The sequence below is a fragment of the Oryza sativa genome, chromosome 7, assembly GCF_034140825.1.
Source record: "Oryza sativa Japonica Group chromosome 7, ASM3414082v1".
Classification (NCBI taxonomy): Eukaryota; Viridiplantae; Streptophyta; class Magnoliopsida; order Poales; family Poaceae; genus Oryza; species Oryza sativa.
The window spans coordinates 27,511,097-27,536,911 of record NC_089041.1 but is presented as its reverse complement, the minus strand read 5'-3'; the positions used below and the strand labels follow the sequence as shown (position 1 = coordinate 27,536,911).

The 25,815-nt window shown below is 48.7% G+C and overlaps 1 long non-coding RNA gene and 1 pseudogene across 1 annotated transcript; both read right to left on the bottom strand.

Moving 5' to 3' along the window:
* The window catches only part of LOC4344128 (uncharacterized), a 47,334-nt pseudogene that overhangs the window by 11,176 nt on the left and 10,343 nt on the right, over window positions 1–25,815 (bottom strand).
* On the bottom strand, window positions 113–1,624 carry LOC136357373 (uncharacterized). Its single transcript, XR_010742707.1, has 3 exons — window positions 1,443–1,624; window positions 855–912; window positions 113–301 (listed from the first exon to the last, which is right to left on the bottom strand). It is a non-coding gene; the product is annotated as an uncharacterized lncRNA (long non-coding RNA).

Genomic DNA, 25,815 nt, shown 5'->3' with positions numbered 1-25,815 from the left:
AACATGAGAATCAGCCAAGTGCATTTTTCTTCCCACTACATGGTATCAAGGCTGGTTGGGATACTAATATGCAATGCTCAAACTCCAGGGCATGCTATCAGGTGGATGAAAATAATGGAAAACCAAAGCTGTCCGTGTTTCTTCTTTCAAGTATCAAGTTCAGTCTCAGAAAATGTCCATTGGCTGGCTATCAGGAACCTCGGTGTCATCCAATTGCACGGCTTGTTTCTGCTTTGCCTTCTTGTAACTACAAGAGCCTCTGAGGATGGAGCCAAGCCCCCCTTTGCGAGATTTCTGTGATCTGAACAAATGGTAAGAAATAAAAAGAAAACGTGTCAGCGGTCTTCAACTAGAGCAAAAGACCAGAAGGTAGCCTTGTTCTTCTAAGTGATTCTCATGACAGATATATCAGGTGATTCTATAAAATTTTGGAAATCGCTATTGATAATGTGAAAAACGTTTTGAAATTTGCATCACCAAAGAACGATTTGCCACTCAATGTAGGCCCACATGTCACTGAGACAATAGCGAAAGATCCTAAACCAGTGTGCACCTCATTGGAGCAGCAAATCCTAAAGTTTCAATTTGTTGACGATCATCAACATTCAGTACCATACAATATCTGTACCTGCTCATCTACATTACTCCCTCTGTCACATAAAAAACCAACATAGTACTGGATGTGACACATCCTAGTACTATGAATCCATACATTTGTCCAGATTCGTTGTACTATAATATATCACATCTAGTCCTAGATTCACTTTTTTTGGGACGGAGGGAGTACATAAACAAAATCGAAGGAAACGTAATTCCTACACCAGACCATTCTCTTTGTAAATTAGAGAACTTACAGTGATGCATTGCCATCGTCATCAGGCTCGCCACTATCATGGGCTGCAGATGAAATACCTGTCACATCAATTAGATCACTTTCATAAGCAAGCTAGGTAGCATATCAGATGCACTGTTAGAAAATATTTCATAATTAATCACACTGAATCAGAATCCCAAGGCATATATCATGAAAAGTCTGCTCTAAACAAAGAGTACATTGCTCCTGACATTCCATATCGTAATCACCATAGCACTAAACCAGCATTACAAATATTAAATGATATTCTGAAGATACATAGAACATAATACTAGCCAAAGAAATATCAACACAGGAATTCCAAGTGAACGTACGAAAATAAATTGCAACACTAGCTGTTGTATGATCAGTTCTCTCAATAATCAAGTCTTCGTTAACTTTCTTTTAATTCATCGCTTTTGCATTTTGCATAGAACAGGGTATTTTCCAGAAGAAGTATAAGAGATAAACAAAGAGGGCATAGTTTTTTATTCCACGGTTAAACATATGCAAAACAAAGTGCAAATGCAATCGGAGAGAATACTGGTAAGTAGCATGTTCAGTGATACTATTTCAATGAGGTTCCCACCTGAGTCAGCTGATGAGGATGCATCATCTGAAGAAGTTTCAATGGCAGCCTTTTCACTTCCGATGCCCAATTCATCATCAGAGCCATCACTGCTGGCATCATTGAAAATTGTACCAGTTCCTTTGTCTTTTTTGGATTTGCCACTGGTTTGCTCATACCTTTTTCTTGGAACTTTCCGAGCTGCTAGTAGGATAAATGGGCGCCAAAATATGTATTTGCGACCCAAATCACCCTGTACTCGGCTGATTATAATTGGGAACTGCAGCCTGCTAATAGTCACTAGGAGCACAACCACAAGGAGCAAACCGTACAATATCCACATGGCCAGCTATGAGCTCCTGTGCTCTCTGTAAACACAGAAAGCAAGTAATAAAGAGTGCAACCACTAGGCTCCACAGCGATATCTGACGGCGTAGCCGACTGTTGATGCGTAGGCGCATTCCTAGAACTTCAGCACATAGAAACTGGCCAGCAGCAAACAATACTACCATAATTTCAATCACTATACGTGGCCGGCGTACTTCCCAAACAACCGTAGACACCATAGAAATTGTCGAAACATGAATTCGGCAATAATAAAACGGGGTAGCGCACGAGACCTAAAAGTGGATGGATGTGGAGACAAAGGATTTAGACAGGTTCAGGCCCTCTCAATGAGAGGTAATACCCTACTCCTGTTTGGGGATTTGAATCCGCCGAGTGTGTATTGATCTGACGATCATATGTGCTCATGCCCCCTAGAGGGCCTCCTGCCCACCTTATATAGGGTGGGGGGCAGGATTACAAGATAGAAACCTTAACCAATACGGTATCGGTTTCCTAAATCTACTTTACAATATTATCAAACCAGGACTTTAGGCTGTTCCGTAATATATAAGGAAACGTAATACCCAAGTCATGATCTGTTACATATTCCATACATATAAGTTATCCCCTATAACTAGTCGGATAACCATGCCGTGTGGGTATAGGGTACCCATAATCTCCACAGTAGCCCCTGAGACCTTCACAGTCGAAAAGATAATCTTCTCTCGAACCAGATTACTCCAAAGCCGAGTACTTCAATCATCTTTGCCATGGTCTCCCGAGTACTTTTACCAAATCTGAAGACTGTGGAGGGCTGAAAAATAAAGTCAGGTGCATCGACTAGATGCACCTAATAGGTGTAGCCCTCGACTATGCGGTTAAGTGAACAAACCAAGCATATAGTCAAGGAATAAATAATCCAACCAACCGAGTGGCTTCGATAATTATAGTTAACTAAGCGACTTGATATTAATATGTAGCATATGCGGTGTAAATCCCTGAATAACATGATCCGAGTGATATACCGACTGCTTTGTAAAATATGATGAGTGTAACCTAAAGTTGGCTACATTATTGAAAATTCACATAGCAAAACAGCTATAAAAAAGCTTGTATGTTGTGAATAAAGAAATTTCCAAAGTATTGGGCATACCCCATGCGCACACTGCTTTAACAGATGTGCTTAAGTCCCTAGAAGACACATGGTTCCACCACACCTGGAAATATATGGCATATGTGGTATAAAATCCGAGTAAATAAACTCATAAAGGATTTACCAACCGCCTGAAAAATGACCACAATATATAATCAGCCTAAGCCATAATATTGGTCAATAAAAATGCACACTTACGTGGCAAAAAGCAACGATATTGTATCCAATCAATTGCTTAAAAACCCAAACAGCACCATGACTATATTAAAAAGTCAGCGGGGCAGCTATATAAAGCTTTACTGTTTGACACCTTTTAAGATGCATTGTACCAACTCCTAAAAAGTTGAGTAACTGCGGTATAAAAGGATTTTAAGGTATTGGGCACTTGATCACGCGCACTTTGGCCTAAGCAAAAAGTGCCTAAGTCCCTAAAAGAACATGACAGGCCACACCTGAAAATATGGGCTGCAGACATATTAGGCCTTGGCCAAAAAATATGCCTTCGATACCCTTTAAAGGATGACGCATGTAACATGCTCCCGGGTGATATAGACCATGTGATCTGAGTGATTATCCCTTATGGGATACTCCAAAATAGATATAAAAATTGAATCCCGACTGGCGCAAGTATTCGGTTGATAACCCTTACGGGGAATAATAAATAGTCCAGTCTTTGAGCATAGAAAATAGACCCATGATCATAAATTCATGTTGCATGTATCCGGAACAAGTCCAAATTGGAGACATAATACTTGTGTTTGAACTAGTAAGCCCCTGAGCATATAGCTTGTCCTTATGTCGTAGTCACAATTGTCTATTGATGGTAGCTGACGCAGTTGGCATAGAGACAAGATAACCAATATAGAGAGAATATTGCCCACCAGAGGTGGCAAAAATATTGGTGGTAGTGAAGATAGTGATACCAATCAAAAGTACTGAAGTCGCATAGCCATGGAGGCGAAGAAACCAGTCGGCGGCAGTCAGGTCAGCCAGCAATGAATATGAAGGCGCTCAGCGATAAAGTTGTGTAGTTGACAACGACAAACGCAACCGACATGATGAAGATGACGATGTCGGTGATCCAGCCAATAGCAGTGTAGCAACCAATGATAATGACAAAGACGCTCATCAGCATTTGCATAGTAGGTCAACCGTGAAGGTGAAATAATAAGTCGGCGAAAACATAATCATCCATTAGCAACAGCAGAGATGTCAGGGTCGATGAAGCAGAGGTGCTGGTGATGATGTCAGTGACAATAATCCATCAAATTAATGTTATAGCTGTTGTAGATGCTTCACTTGGAGGAGAGTTGATGTTGTTGTCCAACTCGTCCAAACCGAAATATTTGAAGTTGTTGAAGTAGAATGTCTGTTCCGAAGCAAAGATGAAGATAATGACTCCTGGAGTTGACTCATTGGCTTATATAAAATTTGTCAAATTTTGAGCCTTATATTTGTGTAGCCCCCGACTCTTTGGTTAGTTGGGAAACAACTGAACATAGAGTCGAGAATTATAGCTTCTTGTCGTCGAGTAGTCATTGCTTGATTGAAGATATGTGTTGAAGATGTCCAAGTAGAAATCCTGAATATTGGAGAGCCTCTTGTTGTAGTAAAATAACATGGCATCGCATGCCGAGATGTCGAGGCTCACAAAGACGTCGTGGTTGGTGAAGTAGCAAAACTTGCGAAGTAGCAGCAATAGAGTTTGCCAGTGCCGAAGATAATAAAGATGAAGTCGCTCTACCATGATGACAAAGTTGCATTGCCGTGATGAAGTGAACACGAGTCGTCGGCAACAGAAGCAAACCGGTAGTGAAGACGCGCAGTTGTGAAGATAAAAGCACTAGTCGGCGGCGGCATAACACGAGTTGGCGGCGGAAGACGATGATGTCCATCAGTAGTGGTAGCTGTATAAACCAAATGTAGAGGCGAGGGCACTAGTCAGCAGCAGACGAGACGACCGGCGATGAAGATGGTAAGGCCAATCAACACTGGCAGAATCATGCAGCCATGGAAGTGAAGAAACCAGTCGGCAGCCATGGCAAACGTAGGCAGCTTGTATTGAAGATACTGATGCCTATTAGTAGTGACAGCGATGTAGCCAGCCGTGAAGAAGATAGCATCAGTTGGCGTTATAACAGGCCAGCCGTGCAGGCGGTGACACCAGTCAGCGGCGGATGCGGCGGCCGGTCGGTGAAGACGTAGACGCCTAACAACGGCAGCATAATAGGCCAGCCGTGCAGGCGGAAACACCAGTCGGCGGCGGTCGAGGCAGCCGGTCGGTGAAGACGTAGACGCCCAACAACGGCGGCATAATAAGTCAGCCGTGCAGGCGGAAACACCAGTCGGCGGCGGTCGAGGCAGCCGGTCGGTGAAGACGTAGACGCCCAACAACGGCGGCATAATAAGTCAGCCGTGCAGGCGGAAACACCAGTCGGCGGCGGTCGAGGCAGCCGGTCGGTGAAGACGTAGACGCCCAACAACGGCGGCATAATAAGTCAGCCGTGCAGGCGGAAACACCAGTCGGCGGCGGTCGAGGCAGCCGGTCGGTGAAGACGTAGACGACCAACAACGGCGGCATAATAAGTCAGCCGTGCAGGCGGAAGCACCAGTCGGCGGCGGACGAGGCGGCCGGTCGGTGAAGACGTAGACGCCCAACAACGGCGGCATAAAGGCCAGCCGTGCAGGCGGAAACACCAGTCGGCGGCGGCGAAGGCAAGCCGGTCGGTGAAGACGTAGACGCCCAACAACGGTGGCATAATAGGCCAGCCGTGCAGGCGGAAACACCAGTCGGCGGCGGTCGAGGCGAGCCGGTGGTGATGTTCTGACTGATCCATTCCTGGAGCGTAAGAGATAAGCTTAAAGCCATGAATCCCTTTTATGCATATCTGGATCTGGATCCTGCAGAACAAACATATAGGATGAGTAGTATCTGATATAAATATAATACTCGAGAAAAAATCAAGCAGTTTATAAATACGTATTTCTTCTCTTGTTAATTTTGATTTCCCCAAGCAGATGACTCATTACGTTTAAACACTCTGCCCGACTAGTCATAGCCACCAAGCACTGGGAGTCGGCCTAAGCACTTCCCAAACATGCATATGAGTGACATGAGTTCGTCATTAATGGAACAAAGTTTCACGGATCGGAGTTTACTACTCGGGTACTTTTGCAATTATTAAGAGCAGAAAATAAATTATCTTATCTCTATGCTTTTGATTTATTCCGAATAATACTTAGCACCTTGCGTTACTCGGTCCATCCAACGAGCCCCCGGGTGCTAGGAATCGGCCTAAAGGCAACTATCCATTGGCAAACCAAACGGAAAGCATAGGAAGATGGAACTCCATAACTCGATAGGCACTTTTGTACTCAGAATATGTCGCAAGCAATCAAGATAAATATTATGAAAATTGTTTAAAAAATATGATATAACATCTGTAGCCCCCGACTCACTACTCAATGGAAGACCAATTGGTGTAGTGAGGCAGAGGAAAAGGCAAAATATCATATAAAGAATAAAATAAATGATGACTTAGCTTTGTAATATTCCCCTTGGTGATGGCAGAAGTGGCCAATGTGGGAACAAAGTCGTCCATCAATAACAATGAAGACACCAGTCGGCGGCGACGAAGGCGGTCGACGGTGAAAGCGAAGATGCCCACTAATGGCGGCATAATAGGTCAGCCGCGTAAGCGGAAACACCAGTCGACGGCAACGAAGGTGAGCCAACGGTGAGGATGTAGACATCCAACAACGGCGGCATAATAGGCCAGCCGTGTAGGCGGAGGCACCACTCGGCGGCGACGGAGGCAGGCCGGCGGTGAAGTCGTAGACGCCCAACAGCGGCGGCATAATAGGCCAGCCGTATAGGCGGAGGCACCACTCGGCGGCGACGGAGGCAGGCCGGCGGTGAAGTCGTAGACGCCCAACAGCGGCGGCATAATAGGCCAGCCGTGTAGGCGGAGGCACCACTCGGCGGCGACGGAGGCAGGCCGGCGGTGAAGTCGTAGACGCCCAACAGCGGCGGCATAATAGGCCAGCCGTGTAGGCGGAGGCACCACTCGGCGGCGACGGAGGCAGGCCGGCGGTGAAGTCGTAGACGCCCAACAGCGGCGGCATAATAGGCCAGCCGTGTAGGCGGAGGCACCACTCGGCGGCGACGGAGGCAGGCCGGCGGTGAAGTCGTAGACGCCCAACAGCGGCGGCATAATAGGCCAGCCGTGTAGGCGGAGGCACCACTCGGCGGCGACGGAGGCAGGCCGGCGGTGAAGTCGTAGACGCCCAACAGCGGCGGCATAATAGGCCAGCCGTGCAGACGGAAACACCAGTCGGCAAGAGTAGTGCCGCGGCGTTACATGCAAACAGCAGAAAATACCAAGAGAGATTAATCTGACATTTAGAGATCAATCTAATAAACAACAATAAGTTGAAAAGGAAAAAACCTGGCGAAGTCGGAGATTAAAAGGAAAAAACTCGCCGAGATTGATCTCTTCGACTGACTCCGAGACGGAGCGGAGGAGGCGGAGGTCGCAGTCGCGGGCGGCGTTGGTGTCCATCAGCACGACGCAGGACGGCAGGAAGGCATCGGCGTGGCTGCAGCCGTCTCCTATGCATCCGATTAGATCGGTTTTGGCATGCTTCGTGTTTGTAGATCCATCTTGCAACACCATGGCATCCTCGTTGGGTAGATTGGACCAGTAGGCTTGGTGGTGGACGAGGACGACCATCAAATCCGTCGAACTGTCGTTGCCCCGTCGTTGCCGTCGTGCTGATGCGAACAAGATCAGGCAGAGAATAGCAGCGACGATTCGTCTTGTTGAAGTCGTCGGCGGCGAGGAATCAAGGAGCTCCCAAAGCGAAGACGAAGCCGGCGACTCATAAAGTTGATTCCATCGCACTCGTCGTCAGGAAACTCGGCGTTTACCCCTACCTGGCGCGCCAACTGTCGAAACATGAATTCGGCAATAATAAAACGGGGTAGCGCACGAGACCTAAAAGTGGATGGATGTGGAGACAAAGGATTTAGACAGGTTCAGGCCCTCTCAATGAGAGGTAATACCCTACTCCTGTTTGGGGATTTGAATCCGCCGAGTGTGTATTGATCTGACGATCATATGTGTCACGTCCTGATAAATTCATCCCGAAATAAAAATCATTTTCTAAAAGGAATAATAGAATTAATTAAAATTCGAAAAGAAATTGGCAAACCCTAAAATACGTGCAAGAAAAATTCAAATGTGGCCCGGAGAATTTTTGTTAAATTCTCCTTGGTCTAAAAGGAGCCCTCAAATTTTACTTGAATTTTCAGAACACCGGAAATAATTATTAAACAACAACAACAATTATCAAAGTTTAATAAAAAGAAAATCTAAAAATAATCCTCCTCCCTTTGGGCCAAGTCTGGCCCAAAGTCCTCCCTCTCTCCCCTCGGCCCGCGGCCGAAGTTTTCCTTTCCTCCCTCTCTTTCTCTCCCTCTCCTTCTCTCCCTCCTCCTCTTGGGCCTCCTCCCCTCCCGGCCCACTCCCTCCTCCCTCTCTCTCCCGGGCTGCCTTTCCCCCCCCTCTCCCCTCCCGGCCTGCTCGGCCCAAGCCGCCTCCCCCTCCTCTCCCACCTGGGCCGTGTCCCGGCCCAGCCGAGCCCCCCCCCCTGCCCGAGCCGCCGCCTGACCGCGTGGGGCCCACGCGTCAGGCGAGTCATCGTCCTCCTCCCGCCCAGCCGTCCTCTCTCCCTCTCCCGTGAACCCTAGCGCCATTCCTCCCTCAAATCCGCGCGATTCAAGCATGGGATTCCCAAATTGATTGAGGGGAATTAATCCCCTTTCCCTCCTCTCTCTTTCCCCCTTAATTTCCCCTTGAATGGTGCCCCCAATCGCCGGGAACGGCCGCGCCAAGTCCGGCCGCCTTCCTTTGCCGCCGGCCACCATTCCCGTCGCCGTTCCGCCCTCTCCCGTGCTCGGCTCGCTTCCCTCCGCTATAAAATGCAACCCCCTCGCTCCGTTCTATCGCTTTAGCCCCCTCCCGCGGTCTCCCGTGGTCTCTAGCCACCTCCCCACCGTCGCCCTCTCTCTCCCACGTTGCCGGCCGGCCTCCAGCCGCCTGTGCCGCCTCGCCCGCGCACCGGCCGGCCGCGCCGTCGCCTCTTCCAGCGTCGCCGCCACCTCCTCCACCCCGGCCTGCCCTCCGTCTCGCGAGGTGACCCCCGGAGCTACGTTTCCGCCGTCGCCCTTCCATTTCCTCCGCGCCGGCCGCCTCCAGCCGCCTCTATCTCCCTGCCTGAGCGCCGGTCGACGTCGCCACCACCTTCCTCGGCTCCACGACGCCGCTCTCATCCCCGGCATCACCTCCTCCTCGCCCGAACTTCGCCGGAACACCGTCGCCCGCGCCGGCTTCTCCTTCCTCCTCGGCGGCATCTCCCCCGGCTGCCCTTTTCGCCATGCCCATGCGTCAGCCGGCGCTGCCGTCCCCTCCCTCGGCACGGTGACGTAGCCCTCCACCTCGTCCACCCCTCGGTTTCGCCCGGAAGCCGCCGCACATCGCCGCGAACCTCTCCAGCCGCCTCGCCGGAGTTGTTCGGCCGCCCGTCCCTCCTCGCCCGTGCACCGGTCGGCCACACCTCCACCACCTCCGGCATCGCAGCGGCAAGGCCGTCCTCGGCATCGTTTCCCCTCCATCCAAACCCCTCCGCGGTCCATCATCGTCGTCTCCGATCGTTCTCGTCGTCGACGTCCCGTCGGTCGCCCGGCTCGTCGCCTCGCGGCGCCGCCTCCGTCATCGTCATCGTAGCGGCGTGTTCCACGTCATCCTCGTCCCCGTGCAGCCGCTGCCGGCTGTCCTCGTCGCCTCCTCGCCGGTCCCGGTCGTCGTCGTCGTCGTTGTCCTCTCGTCGTTCCCGGTCGTCGTGGCGTTCGTCCCTCCGTCAAGCCGTTCTCGTTCGTCGTCCTCGCTTCGTCAAGATCGCTGCAGCCCCGTCCTCGTGTTCGTCCTCGGCTCCGCGTCGTCAAGCCTCGTGCCGGCCGCGTCTCGCCTTCGTCCAAGGATCGCCGCCGAAGCCGTCCCCTCGCCGTTCGTCTCCGTTGTGCCCGTCTGTCTCCGCCGCGCCCGTTCGTCGTTGGTGTTCCCACGCCTCGCCGCGTGGTGGTAAGGATCCGTCCTCTCGCTTCCCCGCCCTCGTCCTTTCGGTGTCGCCCCGTACCCGTTGTGCGGTCGTCGACCCCGGTACCCGTGTACCGGTGTCGGTAGTCGTTCACGTGTGCGGGTGGTGACCGTGTAGTGTCCGTGTTAGTGTGCCCGCTCGGTAGCCGCGTGGTTTCCACGTGTGCAACCCGTGTGGTGTCTAGTGGAGTCCGTTTGTCGGCCACTCGCCTCGGTTGACACACGGGGTCCGCTTCCGTCGACCCGTGGACCGCCTCTGTGTACTCGGTCTACCGCGGTCCTTTAGGTTGATATGTGGGGTCCGCATGTCAACGGCGCAGCCTTCCTGTCTTTTCCAGGCTAGCACTTGCACCTGTTTTATAATTGCAAAGCTTAATTATAATAATCCGCAAATCTCCATATAACAGCATTAAACTTCGGATGATCATATCCTGGTCATACGAGCTCCGAATCGACCCGTTCAAGTCTCCTAATGTTTGTTATAACCTAAAGAACCCTGTGCTTTCTTTTTATGTATTGTTATTGCTTCTTTATAGGCTTGTAGCTTTGCTTGTGTGCTTCGCGTAGCTTTCGTCGTTCCGGAGGTTTCCAAAGCGTGGTTCGTGGTCGTCGCCGAAGGTTCGGAAGGCCGTTCTCTCTGAGCAAGGCAAGTCACATCATCCTTGAGCATATTGAATCCCAGTTTATAAAATTATTTTGATTTAAATTAATGCATTATCGCTTTATTTAAATTCCCGCGTTATCACTGTTTTATTTAGCCATGCCTATTTACCTTTGTTATGACCTTATTATTATTGTTATTGATATTAATACCTTGTTCACCCTAGATTAAACAAAACCCCATCTAGTGGACACTCTATTCGTGGTTCCACTAGTATGAATTTAGGTAGATGCTTCGCTGATTAATTAGGCAACATTAGGTGGTTTTATAACTATAGACTTTGGGAAATTCTCATATCATTTGGACACTATGGAATTGTTGGTTTATGGTGGAATTGGATATACACCTCTCTTCCTCTTTCAAAACCCCTAAAACCTGTTTTCGGTGGGGTTTGGGTGCATGCCAGTTGTGGGAAGTAGCACCCCGGCCACTATAAGGATTAAGCTCGGGCCTCTGTTGCAAAGCACTACCGTACTTCCACATGTCTAGTGGGTAAGGCTTAGTTTGTGGCTCAGTCTGGTTATAAACAAAAGTACACGGATTGGAGATGGATGAAGTCGGGGGTCGATGGACATTCTCCAGGGCAAATGAAGGCTACACGAGCTGCGGCCCGGTAGTCGAGATGTCATTGGCAGAGGGTTGGTGCCCTGCTGCTAGGGGCTCAGTCTTGCCTGCCTGTCCCGGGGGTTCCGGCCGTAGGCAGGATTGGGTCGGTACTCTTGTCTATGGCTAGGATGGGTTGGAAACTATGTCACGTCTTCCGTCCGTATACCGTGGTGGTATGTGGCACGTGGTTACACGTGAGGAAGATGTGTCTTGTGGGTAAAGATGTACACCTCTGATCAGAGTATAATCTATTCGAATAGCCGCGCCCTCGGTTATGGGCAAGCCGAGCAATGTACCCAAGTCAGTGTTATAATTCTTAAAATTTGCTCAACAACTAAAATATGGAATGGTCGGCCTGGTTTGGCTTGGGACGAGCTGGGACCCAGGGTCGGGTTGCCAGTTCGGTCTGAATCATCGTAGGCCTTGGGTTAAGGCAGGTTCGTGAGGGTTCACGGCCTTGATTAATAATACTGTGTAGCTCTAGGATCGTCTTTATAAAATGGCTTTGGGCAACTAAGTGACTTTTAAATGCTGTTTACTGCAAAACTTAACCTCTATGTTATTATCCCCTTGTACTCCCTTGCATTAATTGTGCATCTCCGGTGTGGCTTGCTGAGTACTGTGGTTGTACTCATTCTTGCTCTATCTTTCTCCCCCCTTCAGTAAGAGAAGCTTTGGAAAAGAAGTCTTAGGTGGAGTCCTGGCTTATACCCCAGTTGAGCGCCTGTGAAGATGGAGCCGTAGGCCCGCTAGTCCGCTGCTGTTTATTTTTGTTTGTTAGGCCTGAAGCGCCTTTGTAATAATGTAAATATTATCGATATAATGAAGATGTGTCTTTTATATCATGTTTGTATGGTGTACCCCGGCTTTTCCTGGGACGGGGATTAATACATTAGCGTTCGGGAAAAGGCAATTTTCCCGGTCGCGACAATATGTGCTCATGCCCCCTAGAGGGCCTCCTGCCCACCTTATATAGGGTGGGGGGCAGGATTACAAGATAGAAACCTTAACCAATACGGTATCGGTTTCCTAAATCTACTTTACAATATTATCAAACCAGGACTTTAGGCTGTTCCGTAATATATAAGGAAACGTAATACCCAAGTCATGATCTGTTACATATTCCATACATATAAGTTATCCCCTATAACTAGTCGGATAACCATGCCGTGTGGGTATAGGGTACCCATAATCTCCACAGAAATGGAGAAGCACACGATTACCATCAGCCCGTTCCAGCCCAGTCGTCTAAAGGCACCTCTCGTCCGGAAGAACAGTTGATAATCCAGCCTATTGTTGCGGGTGAATATCCTGAAAGTAGTCATATTGTTTAATCATTAAACAGAAGGGAATTGAGGGGGTGTTTAGATATTGTAAAGTTTGGGCGTGTCACATCAGATATTATATCCGTCATTAGCAAATGTTTACTGTAGCATCACATTGTCAAATCATGGAGCAATTAGGCTTAAAAGAGTCGTCTCGCAAATTAGTCGCAATCTGTGCAATTAGTTATTTTTAGCCTATATTTAATACTTCATGCAGGTGTTCAAACATTCGATGTGGCAGAGTGTAAAATTTTGAGGTGGGATCTAATGAGGGCCTTAAAGACGGAATTTTAAGGTACCCTCAAATGATTATGAGCCTTTAATCGCTTCAGATTCAATGGATTTGATTTTATTGTACTACACCCGGTAGTAGTGTAGTAGAAATTATATAGGGGTAAAATTAGAAATAATATATATAACATTACAATAAATTCGTGTATCATATACCATATTAAAATAGATGAATTGGTAAATATATTTTACTAAAGCTTCAAATAAAATATTTTATATACTTATGAAAATATATAGTTAGATTTAAAATTTACTACACTACTACACATGGTAGTAGAAGGTACCATACCATAAAAACAAAAAGGCGCATAGGAGCCAATTATTTGATTATCAAAAGTTAGTTTCACACTACAAGTTTGAAACGCTTGAAATCTTAGCGTGTGTTTGGTTCTGGGACTAGGTGGGATGGGATGAAACCATCCCTGATTTTAGGATTGGGATGATTCCATTCGGGTGTTTGGTTTGTAGAATAGGACGATCCCAGTTTTTTGTTTGGTTGAAGGGACGAGGGAGGGATGGGATGAGCGCTGTTTGCAACCACCGATAACGCCGTTTACAACAAACATGGCCGACGCCGCCTCTGCCCTCACCTCCGGACGTGGTCGTCGCCGGCCTCCTTGATGGCGTCGATGAGCTTGGGCTGGTCGGGGCCTGGGTCACACGCACCGAGGAGATGACGGTGTCGGCATCACAGACGAGCGGGCGGAGGAGCGCGACGACGACAGACGGGATGACCCAACCGAGCGCTGGCGGCGATGGTGTCAGCCTTCGCGCAGAGCAGCCGCGGCTTGGCGATGACGACGGCAACGAGGTCCGCGCGGGAGAGGGAGAGGGAGAGGCCGGTGGAGAGGAGGGCGAGCACGGCCATCATCGCGGTCGGGCGGGCGGAGAAGCGCGACGACGCACGGTCGGCCCGCCGCCGAGTTCCCCGGCTCCAGATCCGTCGCCGCCGCCTTCCCCATCGCCGGATCCGCCGCCGTCGCCTTCCCTATCGCCGGATCCGCCGCCGCCGCCTTCCCCACCACCGGATCCGCTGCCACCGAGCCCCCCGCCGCCGCTGTCGCCGAGCCCACCGCCGTCGACGTCGCCCGAGCCCACCGCCGCCGCGGTCGCCCGAGCCGTCCGCCACCGCCGTGGCCCGAGCCGTCTACCGCCGCCGCCGCCGCCGTCGTCGAGCCCGCCGCCGCCGCCGTCGCCTAGCCCGCTGCCGTCTCTCGAGGACGAGCGCGCGAGCAGGGCGGCGAGCGTGCGATGGTGTTCGCTCGTTCACGCCGTTCACTCGTCCCAGGTGGGATGAGTTGGTCCGCCAGTTTTGGCCGGATCAGTTGGTCCCGGATCTGAGAGGAATATTCCTCTCTAGGGACCAACCCATCCCACTCAACCTTGAACCAAACACCCCTAAAAATGGGTTCATCCCATCCCATCCCATCCTATCCCAGCAACCAAACACTACCTTATTGAACAGCTTTGCAGCCTTATCTTTTCGCTTACGCTCATGCTTATCAGCCGAAATTTAAATATTTAATCTTAAATTTAAAGTTGATTTTGGGGTTTTTCATCAAAGTTTATTTTTTAGTCTTTTAGATCGTTAAGAACATGTATATAAAAATTTTATTCACAAATTATTTTTCATTTGTAAATATGTTGTTTGACTTATTTACCGAATAAGCGAAACGATGAGGCCGTTGATATGATTGCTAGGTTGGAGTGCTTCTCTATCTAGTGCAAGCTTGCAAAGTCAGGTGGCATCCAAACAGGAAAAAAAACGCTAATTGCAGAAGATTATCAATGTATTATAGAAATGGAATTCCATCTATCCAAATTCTTGTCAGCCAAACATTGCAAGACCAGGAGACTTTGCATGTATACATACCTCGTGGCTTCTAGGAAAAATATCGCAGTCGCATAACGAAAATCGCTCTTGAGAACGGACGGATAGCCACCCAGCAGGACGACGGTGGCCCAGGTGAAGGCCACCGTGCCGAAGGCGTTGCCCACGCTTTCGATCACCGCGAGCAAGCGGACGAAGTAGTTCAGCCACTTCTCCGGTGCCGCGGCGACCGCCTTATGATCAGCTTGTCCCGACTCCGATACCTGTATCCGGTGCTCCTGGACAGCGCTGCCGTCGCCCGTCGGCGGCCATCATACTGATTAACTTAGGTAATTAGCGATCCTGCAGGAACCACAAGCTATAGCCTCAGCACATTTGTAGAGCAACCCAAACAAAGCCGATACTCCTATATATGTACCAAAAGTGTCGAAACTAGATTTCGGCAATAATAAAAGGGGGTGGCTATCAAGCTGGAAAAGTGTATGGGTTTGGAGACAAAGGATTTATACAGGTTCAGGCCTTCTTATAAAAGAAGTAATACCCTACTCCTGTCCGGGGATGAATCCGCCGAGTGTGTTATTGATTGTATGATTTGGAGAAAATCAACATCCGCCGCTAGAGGCACCCGGACCCCCCTTATATATGGGAAGGAGTCCGTGTTACAAAAGATAATCTATATCCCTAACGGAATAGGCAGATACAGATAAAATACAGTCGTGACCGACTAGATCTCAAGGTATTTCCTTTACGTACAAGTTAAGAAACAAACCCGAGATACACACAAGATATTCTATCTATATTCGGTATCCTATATTCAACCCAAATATCATCGCCGTGTAGATATGGGATATCCATAATCTCCACAGTAGCCCCCGAGACCTTTGCAGTCAACCATTATAGCCTTCTCAAAGATAGTAATCCGAGTGCTTCAAATTATTCATGCCAAGGCCTGCCGAGTAGCGAAGACGAAGACTGTAAAGGGCGAAACAATAAAGAATACGGTGCATCGAATAGATGCACCTAATTAGGTGTAGCCCCCAACTATGTGATTAGTTAACAAACTAAACATATAGTTGAGAACAAAATAATAGCACAATCATGCATCATATGACAAAAGCATACGCGGCGCCTAAAGAGGCATCCTAGCCGACTGCTTTTTAGCCATAATAAAAGGAATCCGAGTGGTTTACACTCTAAAAGGTTCACGAATGAACACACTTGACAGTCATCCGAATAAAAACTCTAAAGATTACCCACCAAGTATTATAAAAATTATGGTAATAAATAAGTCTAATAGCCTAGGCTATGACTATTTACCATAATAAAAACAGGCATATAACATACCAGGGAAATGACTATGGTAAAAACAAGCCACTCCAAGTTAACCCAGACAGCTTTTGTAGCCTAAAAAAGCTTACAAAAAGCAGCATGACGCCTTTCTGTCGGGCACCTTTTAATTTGCATTGCAATAATTCCAAAGAATTATATGACCGCATAAAAAGGATTTTATCAGCATTGGGCAACACTATTGTGCGCATAAATTGCCAAAGCAAAAAATGCCCAAGTCCCTAAGGAACACAATGGGCCACGCTGTTAAGAGTATTGGGCTGAGGTACTGTTCAGGCCTAGGCCCATTTGCACCTCCGATACCCTTAACAAGAAATCCCGAGATCCAAGCGACGCTTCGTCTTCCCCGCCGGAACTCTCGCCATTTTCCCCACTCCCTGCTACAGTAAAGAACTGCGCCGGCAAACTAGGGTTCACCATTCCACTCAAATCCACCTTCAAAAAGTGATCAAAATCCTCCCCGTGATCCACCGCCTCAATTCCTCACCTCTCCCAAGCCATCCCTCGAATCAAATCAGCGCATTCGGGGAAAATCGATGGCGGAAGAGAAAGAAAGCTTTGAAGGCCAGTGGGCGCCGTCCGACGTAACAGAAGAGAACCTGAAGGAGATGGTGGCGCACGGCGTTCTCCCTGCCAAGGAGATCATCGGGTGGCGGCCAGCGTGCGGTGAGATTTTTCCGACCCCCGATACACACGAGATTGTGGTCTTCTCTCATTTCTTCTATGGCGGCTTCGCTCTTCCGACCTCGAAATTTTTCCGCGGGATATTAAGTTTCTATGGAATCAGTTTGCATCACCTAAACCCAAATTCCATAGTCCATATCGCCAATTTCGTCCATGTTTGTGAAGCCTTCTTGGGAATTAAACCCCATTTCGCTCTGTTCCGCCGAATCTTTTTTCTCAAGCCCCAACCGAACAAGAATAAGCCATGTGTAGTCGGAGGGGCAGGATTTCAGTTGAGGGGAACTCTGAGCCAGAAGTATTTCTCTATGCCCTTCAAGACCTCAAACAAAGGGTGGCATGCGAACTGGTTTTATGTTCAGAATCCTGAGCCTGCTCTTCCCGAGTACTCTTGTCTTCCTCCGGTGTACCAAGATACTTGGAACTCTCTTCCTATCGGAGATAAAGCTGCTCAAGCCTTGGAATTGATGGACCGCATGCTAAAACTCAAAGAACAAGGCTTGCAAGGAGAGCAGATTACTCGGCATTTCATCAAATGCCGACTGGCACCAATTAAAGAAAGATCCCGTACAGCGTTCGAGTTCGACGGCAAGCATGATCCCAATCGTGAAGAACCAGACTCTCTGGACTTTAAAATCATGAAGGAGAGAATGTATAAAATTTTCTCAAATGCTATTGTCGTCAGCTACTCGCATCAGCTGCCAGTTGTGCCATATAATGCATTCAATCCGCCTCCGCAGGTATGCATCTGAAATCTTCAATCTATGACTAAAACATTATCTTGTCTTCATGTTGAATTAATTAACCGTGGAAGCATCTCATTTAGGAATATGCGTTGATGAAATCTGATCCCCCAATCACTCAGCGCCGGTCGCCTCGTCAGCACACCGTTCAGGGAGGTGGAGGGCCAAAAATCAGACCAGATCCGCAACCTCAAACCTCCAATCCAACTGGACAGACAGGTTCTCGCAAGAGAAAACTGGTGCTCGACAACGATGAAGGCGACGACGATAAATCTGGGGACAAGGGCTCGCCTAATAAACTCCCAAAGCGTACCATGCCCAAGAAAAAACTGGCTGGCCGTCAAATGCCAAAGATTAGAACATTTTCTAGGTATAAACCTCTCGGTACCATTTCCCTTCGACATGCTTCTCTCATAGAAATTATACTGAATATCGAAAGAACACTTTGCAGGAAACCATCCGACATAGATCCCACTGGGAAAGATTCTGATCCGACTGTGACAGAACCAAATTTATCCAAGGATCCTGAGCCAACTGCCGAAAGCCAGCCGACTGCCGAAAGCCAGCCAACCGGCGCCCATGCTTTGGGTGATAAGGCCAATCCGAGTGACCGGCCGCCAACTGGAGACCAGTCGGCAACAGCTGAAACTGCAACAACACAAGAGCCCCCGACTGGAAACCAGTCGAATGTAGGTCCCGATGAAGAAATCCCTGAAGTTGAAGCGCAGACGACAACTTCCCAAGGACCAGAGGCTGGTAAAGACTCAATGATTGGGTCTCTAAATAAAGAACAAGGATCACCTCATGTTCAGCCAGGAACATCCTCAGGTAACACATCTTCTCAAGTGATGCCGATTTAAATAACTTCAGCTTACTCGTCTAATGTCTTGGAAATACATCAGGAACACTAGGCGATGACGAAGAAGCAATTCCTCGCATAAAGGCGGCTGATGACTCCCGTCCTCCTATCTTGCTCAAATGGTGGGACGAGAACTCGCAAGTTGCCGGCATCGTCATAAATCGTCAAAAAGAAGATGAGGAAGTGTGCCAGCTGAAGAAAGCACTTGGAGAAGCCACTCGCATTGTGAATGTAAATCTTCCGGGTGACTGCCTTTAATAACTTTGTTCTCTCTTTAGCAGAACTGAACCATGATCCATCATGCAGAGAATCCATCTTCGCAATGAGGCCAAGACTACAACTTTGGAAAGGCTGGTTCCTCATTTGGGAACTCTTGAAGCAGTTAGGGACCAGCTGCATGAGGCCAAGGAGTACGCCAAAAAGACAGAGAAGGAGTTAAGGGACCGAATTGCCCAGCTCCAGGATTCAAACTTCGAGCTAAGTGGTTCATCAAAAGGTAATCTTCTAGATCTGTCCCATTAATTTATGCTGTCATAGCTGTATCCTCAAACATTTGGATTTCAAACAGCGCAAGCTACCAGGATGGCTCAAATGGAGAAACAGATTGAAGCCCTGAAAAGAGACAAAGTAGAACTAGCTGCGCAAAGGGACTCGGCCTTGAAAGAGGTTGAAGGTACTATCAGCTAACAATCTGGTCTCCTCTCTTTTAAATGCAGCAGATTCTTATCATAAATGTGTTTTGTAGACCGTAAAGTCAAATCTCAAGCTCAGTTTGACGTCCTGGTTGGTAAGATTAAGAGGCTTGAAGGAGCAAGAGATGAAGTCGCCAATGTCGCTACACCACTTGTCCAAGCTATGTTCCTTAATAACAATGGTCCAAGTTGTCACGTCCTGATAAATTCATCCCAAAATAAAAATCATCTTCTAAAAGGAATAATAGAATTAATTAAAATTCGAAAAGAAATTGGCAAACCTTAAAATACGTACAAGAAAAATTCAAATGTGACCCGGAGAATTTTTGTTAAATTCTCCTTGGTCTAAAAGGAGCCCTCAAATTTTAGAGGAATTTTCAGAGCACAAATAATAATTGAGAAGAAATAAACAAAGTTGAAAAGGTTTTATAAAAAGAAAAACCCTAAAAGAAGTCTTCTTTCCCCCCCTTCCCTTCTTGGGCCGGCTCGGCCCAACTCTCCCTCCCTCTCTCTCCTCTCCCCCGCGGCCCATCGGCCTCCCCCGCGCGCGCGCCGCTGACAGGCGGGCCCGCCCGCCGCCCTCGCTGACGGGTGGGGCCCACCTGTCATCGCCTTCCTCCCGCCGCTCCCGCCGCCCGCCCGTGCCCTAGCGCCGCCGCCGCCGCGGATTCCGCCGCATCCCGCCGTCCCCGCGCGCATTAAAGAGGGGGGAATTACTCCCCGCGTTTCCCTCTCCCGATTCCCCCTCTTTTCCCTCTCTCTCTCCCTCGGATTCGTCCGGATTCATCCCGCGAAGTTCGCCGGCGTCTTCAATGGCGCCCGAGATCTCCGCGCGCGGTTTCCTCTCTCCCCGGCCGCGCTCTCCCCCTCCCGTTGCTATATATTCGATCCCCGTGCTTCGCTCTTCCGTTTCCGCCGCTCGCCGCTCGCTCTCGCCGTCGGATTCGTGCTCGCGCCGTGCTCCTCTCTCTCCGCCGTCGCCGTCGACCTTCGGTTCGCCGCCGACGTCGCTCCGGACGTCCTTCCGACTCGGCGTCATTTCCATCGGCTTCGCCGCGTTCCCGTCGACCCCGTCCGCATCTCCGTTTCGCCCGCCGACCGCCGGAGCACCGTCGTCATCGTCATCCCGAACCGCGCCGCCGCCTTCTTCCGCTTCGGCCGCCGTTCCCGTCGTCGCCGTCGACCGGGGTGAGCCGAAGACCGTCCCCCTCGCTTCCCCCTTCCCTCCTCTCTCTCGGGTGCCGCTCCGCCGCGCCGTTGGTCGCCGGCGGCGACCATCGGGGCGCGGGTGCGCCGCTCCCGTCGGCCGTGCCGGCGAGGCCGCCTTCGGCGCGCCCTCGCGGCTGCCAAGTGGGCCCGGCCGTCAGCCGCCCGCGCCCGCGGGTGCGGCTGACGCGTGGGACCCACAGCGCCGGCCGCCGCCAGCCGCGTGCTCCCGGTCCACCGTGGACCGAGGGGCTGACGCGTGGGCCCCACTCCCGTGGACCCGGTCCGCGCGCCCTCTCCCTCGGCTGACGCAATAAACCCGATTTTTTTAATTAAAATTTAAATGAAGAAATTCGCAAATATCCATTTAAAGAGCATATAAACTTCAAATGGCCATATCTTGGCCATTTGAACTCGGAATTGGACCGTTCAAGTCTCTAATTTTTCCTTAAGAAGTAAAGAACCCATTTTTGTGCTTTGTTCCTGCTTGTTGTGTGGAGTTTATTAGAGTAAAAGCCTTTTCTTTTCCGTTGGTCGTGTAGACGCTGCAGCTTCGGAAGATCCGCTCTTCGTGGAAGTTGAAGCCGGCGTTTGGGAAAGCGAGCAAGGCAAGTCACATCACCCTTGAGCATATTGAATCCCAGTTTATAAAATTATTTTGATTTAAATTATTGCATTATCGCTTTGTTTAAATTCCCGCGTTACCACTGTTTTATTTAGCCATGCCTATTTACCTTTGTTATGACATTATTATTGCTATTGTTATTATTACCTTGTTCACCCTAGGAAAATAAAAACCCCAACTAGTGGGTACTCTATTCATGGTTCCACTAGTATAAATTTAGGTAGATGCTTCGCTGAATAATTAGGCAACATTAGGTGGTTTTATAACTTTAGACTTTGGGAATTCTCATATCATTTGGACACTATGGAATTGTTGGATTATGGTGGAATTGGACATACACCTCTCTTTCTCTTTCAAAACCCCCAAAACCTGTTTTCGGTGGGGTTTGGGTGCATGCCAGTTATGGGAAGTAGCACCCCGGCCACTATAAGGATTAAGCTCGGGCCTCTGTTGCAAAGCACTACCGTACTAACCACATGTCTAATGGGTAAGGCTTAACTCGGTGCTCAGTCTAGTCCTGAACAAAAGGACACGGATAGAGATGGATGAAGTCGTTGCGACGATGGATATCTCTGAGGCAAATGAAGGCTACGCGAGCTGCGGCTCGGTAATCGAGATGTCTAGGCAAATGAAGACTACACGGGTCGGTGCCCGTTAGTCGAGATGCCATGGCACTGGACTAGTACGCGGGTGGCCTCACCCCTATGTGTGTGGCGCACCCGGTCTAGATCTTGTTGCTAGGGGCTCAACCCTGGCCTGCCTGTCCCGGGATACCGGCCGTAGGCAGGGTTGGGTCGGTACTTTTGTTCACGGCTAGGATGGGTGAAGGGTTATGTCACATCTTTACGACGGGTTCCAAGGCCATGGAATGCGGAGTAAAGATGTGTCTTGTGGGTAAAGATGTACACCTCTGATCAGAGTAAATCTATTCGAATAGCCGAGCCCTCGGATATGGGCAAGCCGAGCAATGTACCCAAGTCAGTGTTTTAATTCTTAAAATTTGCTCAACAACTAAAATATGGAATGGTTGGCCTGGGTTGGCTTGGGACGAGCTGGGACCCAGGTCGGGTTGCCAGTTCGGTCCAAATCATCGTAGGCCTTGGGTTAAGGCAGGTTCGTGAGGGTTCACGGCCTTGTTTAATAATACTGTGTAGCTCTAGGATCGTCTTTACAAAATGGCTTTGGGCAACTAAGTGACTTTTAAATGCTGTTTACTGCAAAACCTAACCCCTATTATTATCCCCTTGTACCCCCCTTGCATTAATCATGCATCTGCCGGTGTGGCTTGCTGAGTACTGTGGTTGTACTCATTCTTGCTCAATCCTTCCCCTCTTCAGTAAGAGAAGCTTTGGAGAAGATGTCTTAGGTGGAGTCCTGGCTTATACCCCAGTTGAGCGCCTGTGAAGATGGAGCCGTAGGCCCGCTAGTCCGCTGCTGTTTATTTTTGATTGTCAGGCCTTAAGTGCCTTTGTAATAATGTAAATATTATCGATATAATAAAGATGTGTCTTTTATATCATGTTTGTATGGTGTACCCCGGCTTTTCCTGGGACGGGGATTAATACACTAGCGTTCGGGAAAAGGCAATTTTCCCGGTCGCGACAAGCTGGTATCAGAGCCATCTCGACTGTAGGATAAGCCAAGTGGATAAAACCCAAGGACATATTTTATAAATAAAAATTATTTGCGAAAGTTCCTTTTTCTCCTTCCCCTAATGCTATTTGCAAAAGGTTTACTCCGTTCTTCCTTCTTCGGATTTTCAACTAGTACTAGATGGTCAGGTCAGTGAAGAAGAGGACATCGTCAGTTGTTTGCCGAAGCTCCAGAAGACTGCAGGATCTGCTAGTGAAGTGGAGGAAGCAGTGAAGCCAGCTGTGAAGATCTTGGAGAACCTGTCGCAGAACCTAAGCCACCCTCTAGGGTAGAGTCGTTAGTCGTGTGTTTCCTTGTTTGTGTGTGTAGCGCGTGGTTTGCATCAGTGGGGTGTGATGTAACCATGCTAGGTTGTTTGCTTAATCAACTTGCAGAATAAGCCTAACATACATCATAACAGCAAAAGACTTAGATCTGTTAAGGTCCTATCCTTAGTTTCTAATCTGTCTCTCCCCTTTGTTTTCCCTCTCTCCCTCTCCAAACCTTTGCAACAGATGGCTGACAATGAGAAAGGCAATAAGGTCAGAAGTCAGGACATTGGTACCTCAAGCTCCCGAGTGAATGAAGCACCAGACACCAGTTGTGTGGCAGTGGTCCAACACCTGATTAACCAGAACCAATTGCTTATAGAGATACTACAGCAGCATCGGATGCCAATTTTGAACCCGAGTCAGATGCAACCTCAAGTGCAGTTGGAGGCAGTCCAAGCACTCACACCACAAGTCAGCGCACCGCCAACATCCCAGAAGGCCCCTCATGCCATGCCACATGTTGACCCAAAAGAAGCAAGTATCATCTGTTTTATGTGTGATGAGCAAGGGCACTACGCAAGGAACTGTCCTCAGCAGAAAAGAAAAGCACCAATGCGAACCGAAGATGAAGTCCGTAAGATGATCATTACCAGCACAGAATGGCCTCCACCAGGAATGACAAAACATCAGAGAAGAAATTCCTTCCGAGGTGCACAACAGTTGACAGAGCATCTTTTAGCTAATGGAGGTAGAGTGTCTGGTAGTGAAGATTCAGATCAAGTCTCCTCAGATGATGAAGATGAGAAGTCTCCCCAAGGTTTTAACCAGAATAAAATAGAACTTAAGGCATGCTCTCGTTGTGGAGAAATCGGTCATGTTGCCAGCTCGTGTGCCTCTACATGCGTTCATTGTAAGGAAGACCATCCACCCGACAGGTGTCCAACGAGCAGGATCACTTGTTTCTTTTGTGAAGGAACTGATCATGTACCAAAAGATTGTCAATTCAGTTTTCTGCTGACGAAGAAGATGGCCAACCAACCCGCCAGTTCCAACGGAGAGAAGCATCAAGGCAATACAAATCCCCGCCAAGATCACCGTTTCAGCCTAACTCCAGTGCCAGGACAGAGGAATCGAAATGAGAAAAGAAAATGCCGAGTCCGGGAAGACATCTGTTGCTTCAATTGTCAAGGAATGGGTCATTTCGCCGACAAGTGCCCAAAACCGAGAAACATAGCTGCCGGCACGTCAGTCCACGCAACTCCCTGCAATCAGAAGCTTGCTCCTCAACGAATTGTCATCCATGCATCCCGAAGCAGTCCTATAGCCCGCGTTGCAACAACTCCAATTCCAATGAGTGCACTAACACAAGGTGTCAATGCTCAATTTCAGCCCCAGCCACCAGCTGACAAGACAGAGGCCAGTATCTGCGTTGTACCTTTGGAAGTTCCAATACAGCAGCTGAGAAATCAAGTACAAGATGAAGAACCCGAGTGTAAGAAAGTTATTGTTTGTTACAACTGCAGTGAAGAAGGGCATTACTCCAAAAACTGTCCCCAACCAAGGCAAAATCGACCTCCACATTACCGCCAATTTACACGAAGCAGACATTCCAATCGTATTGTGGTCACTGGAGCAAACGCCGTACCCGTAAGGCCTCGTGTTAATCAGAACCCATAGCAGAAACAATGCACCAATGCTCCTCCTGCTGCACCTGACTCGGCAATAAATCTTAGCAACCATTCTCTGCATCGACAGCCTCAGCAAAGAATTGTCGTAGATGGAAGAAGTTGTGTCTCTCCCCGACCTACTCCAGGCCGAGCCAAGGGCAATCAACCTCCGGAGGGCGATACCAAGCAGAAGACCGTCATCCGCTTCAACCAGCAATCAGAAGGAAGCTTCTCCTGTGAATGATAGCAGTATGCAGTCCTATCACATCATCACAGAACCAATCGAGGATGCAGTCACTGGAACAATGCCAGCTATATCTCTCCAGAATCAAAATGAGCAGCCATGTTTGTGGTTTTCAGTCCGCTACTTATCATGGTGTAATCGAAAGTTTGCAGCAATCATATTCATGTCTATAAACAGTGAGCTTGCTATGCTTATGGATGATTCATATTGAGAATACAATGTACCGATGTTAAGCACCGTCCCTTTTTGTTTAAGGTAGTGCCTCGTATTCATGTAATGAGGGAGAAATGTGTAATACAGACAAGTTCCATGAGGATTCGTTTGAAAGATGCGGATATGTGATCATGTGTATAATTGTTTACTGACAAAGGAGACCTAGGGTCTCGTGTTAGAGGAACTATATTCTAACCTCGAGTTAATAGCCAACCTGTGGATGGAAAAGAAAAACAATTAAACTGTGTTGGGTTAAAAAGCCAACGAGACAGTAGTTGAGGATAGGAGTTCGGATACGCCTTTTACAGATCAAGATAAGGATTGTTGGAGGAAACCCCGAAGGGTACCCGCCATGCCTCTACATTGATAAGATCGGATATACCTGCCAACAGATAAGGAGATCCAGGAGACATCAATATTTGAGAACATAATAGTCGATGGTTGGTAATTAGTTTATCTGGTATCAGAAAAAGGTCAAAGGTGATGTGGCAGAAGAACAATTTGGATGCTCCCCATCTCGAGGAAGCACTAAAGATGACCATCGGAAATTAAACCCTAGTGGTATAGATACAGATAGCAGGCAATGTATTTCCCTGAAGGTAGTCAGTGCAGCTTTTGACGCACCACATCAAGGTTTCACTGAAAGGCAGCAAGCCAAAGGACCTCATCGTCCCCAGAAGCGTCCGCAATCCACATTAAAGAATACCACCTGTTAGAGATAAGCCGAAAGATGATTGATAAAAGAGATTGGCAAAGATGTTCTCTAGCATGAAAGAAGTAGGCCGAAAGGTGATTGATAAATAGAAACATGCTCTGCATCGCTCAAGGAAGACCCCTGATTGTAATTGCCCCGCAACAGTCA